Below are 3,003 nucleotides of genomic sequence, written 5' to 3' on the forward strand. Positions count from 1 at the left end.
AGAGTCAGTTTAAATCTGGTCTTATCCTTTGTAACAAACAGGTAGAGAAGAAGAGTAGGTAGACATTAAAAAGAGGGAAAATACCACGGGTCAATTCTTTGCTGATATTTAGCATGGATTACTTCGTTTCTGGAACAAATTGTTATAATTCATGTAATGCCCTATAGTAAGCAGATTTGTCACCATTATTATAATTTAGTCCCGAGAAACATTTCAAAATTCAAAAATAATGGTCTCCTTTCAAATTCTAGGACATAGATTTTTGCAGTGCAGCTTAGAATCATCAGCTAAGTGATAAAGATATAAAGCTAGAAAGTTTTCATTGTAAAAGTGTTTCCTTAAAATCAAAAGTGGAATAAATATAAGTGTGACTCAGTTTTGCGATTCGAGGTTGTAGGGAGAGGTCTCCTGGTCTTCGCCCTACACATTGCTCAAATGGCGCTCCCTTTTAGCCAAGAAAAAACAGTACACACAGTGACTGCATCTGATGCAAGTGATTGAGCGCTCAAAGGTGAGTTAATAAGGAAGCTGAAACCATTTTGTATTCTGACCTATTTTTCATAAGGAAGTATGGACAGAAGTGAAACTGTTTTTACCTGGAAATAAACTTTTGGTGACAATTGGCAAATGAGCACAAGACTATTATTTAACTCTATCACTATGTATATGATTACAACGCTGTGCCTCAGCTCACACATTTGTGAAATGGGTATAATAATGAGGTCATAGAGAAGATTAACTGAACAATAAGCATAACGCTAAGTTTGCTAAGCAGCAAGCTTGGCAAAGTAAGAATCTGTTATTGGATATTGCGTTATAACTATTACTTAGAGTTTAAATACAACATTCTATTTTACCTCAGTTTATTAAGAATTCTGTGGTGCATCATTAAGATGTAGAGTACTGAATAATCAAGGGATTTTTCTTGTGTTACTATCCTTTCCTTTTGTTACTATTCACAGATGTCCCTTGAGACCTTGATAGGTGAGTAGTGATCCTGGCAGGTCTGGGTATTTCTTTCTTAGGCAAACATCTATCAGTACCTCAAATACCACTAAATCTCCAAGGAAGACAGCATGATAACAGGGTCATAAAACTTAATGGAGTCTGGAGTCTGCCAAAATTTCTTAGCTATTGCATCTAGGGAAGTTTTTCATCCGATCAGTATCATCTGTCTTTTTCTGTAAAATGCATATTAAAGTACCTGCCTCATAAGATTCTGACAGCCTCATAGGTTTCAGAATAGAATATGGAGTATGATAAGCACTCCTAAATGGAACCCAGGTATATTAATATTTTCAGATAGAGCAAGAGAATTGTGTCTCTAAAAATATTTAAATTTAAATTTATTAAAATTAGAAATAAGAACCCAAAAGAGAGTACAGTCCCTCCAGAACTCGAATTAAACATTATTGGTGATGAAAGTTTCCCTATAATCTACGTTCTTAAGTCCCACATTGATCAAAAAGCACTTTCAGAATTTTGGGATCATTTTCAAACACACCTGTGCGTGGTAGATGCATCATGAAATTTATACCTGTATCCTACACTGTTTACAACACAAAATGAAACTAAAACATAACATCTGTCTTGCAGAGTTGCTCTCTCGGGAGATGCACGAGAGACAGAACTTTCTGGCAGTCCTAGGATGTCATAAAGACACACTGGAGTTTCTGTGTATACACAGTCACATGCACTGTTTTATGTATTAAAATACAAAATAGTTGTGGTTTGAGGTAGATATGATTTACTATAATGTGTGTGTGTGTGTGTGTGTGTGTGTGTGTGTGTGTGAAAATGCCACAATGGAGTCCATTACTCTGTAATTAATATGTACTAATAAAAAAGGAAAATGGTCATGGCACCATAGCTACTCAGTAAATATTTGGAAAGTATATAAACAAGTGAACAAATAACAAATTATTTGTGTAGATACCTCGCTGAAAAATCTTACATTTACATTTCCGTTTAAAGTATAATAAATTTCTAGCTTATTCAGCATGGCTGTAGGGCTTGTTCTGATGATTTATAACCAATAACAATGACAAATTAATTATCAGTGGAGTATGCATAATTAAAATTCTATCTTTTGTTCTTGAGACAGGAGAGTTTTTCATTGTGTTCTCGTATTAAATGGTGTTTATTTTAGTAGAAACAAACAAAAACTAAATGTGCATGTATTCTTACCCACCGTTATTTCTTCATCCTAAGGATCATTCCTTATATGCATGTGCTAATTAGGGAGTCTCAGATTTTAACTAGTACATTATGCAGTCACTGAAAAATGTTTGCTTATACTTTGATGCTCTGTTAGGTCCCCAGGCATTTCTCAGGGCAGAACTCCTTCATGATTGTGTAGAACTTTCCTCATTCACTGCTGCTGACACCGCGTAAAACAAGGCAATCTCTGTCATGCCCTTATCTCGAAATTACTTTTCCTATTTGTTCAGAATACTGTTTCCTGAACAAATTGGACATCTTAATTCTCATCACAGCCTGTGTATATTTTCTGTATTTTAGAGGATTGGGGGAATGATCATAATAGAAACAAATTCAAACCAAAAAAAAAAAAAAAGATTGTTAAAAAGCCTCATAAGACCTATAAAAATAAATTTATCCATATTTCAGAAACAGATGCAAGCACAAATTAGAAATGAGGAAATTCTTATTTTCTCTTCATTTTGTGATAGGGGATACCATACTTCTAAACTCAAAATAAAATTATGATACATATTTTAGAAGTTAAAAACCTGAAATAAGTATTATAACTACCCTTTTTCAAATTTATAGCTTAATTTCTTTCATATTTATACTTCACTGTTCACTAAATTTCAAAGCAAAAATTTGAATGTATTTTCAAATGTGTATTTGACTTCATCTAATGCTACTTGTTTTGTTTTCAAAAATATATATATACTTGCTTTGTGTTGTCTTAGATACTTTTCTCATAGCTGAGACAAAATACTCAGCATCCAAAGTTAAAGGAGGAAAGATTTTTTAGCT

The sequence above is a fragment of the Chinchilla lanigera genome, unplaced genomic scaffold (assembly GCF_000276665.1).
Source record: "Chinchilla lanigera isolate Chin_1 unplaced genomic scaffold, ChiLan1.0 scaffold00034, whole genome shotgun sequence".
In the NCBI taxonomy this organism is placed as follows: Eukaryota; Metazoa; Chordata; class Mammalia; order Rodentia; family Chinchillidae; genus Chinchilla; species Chinchilla lanigera.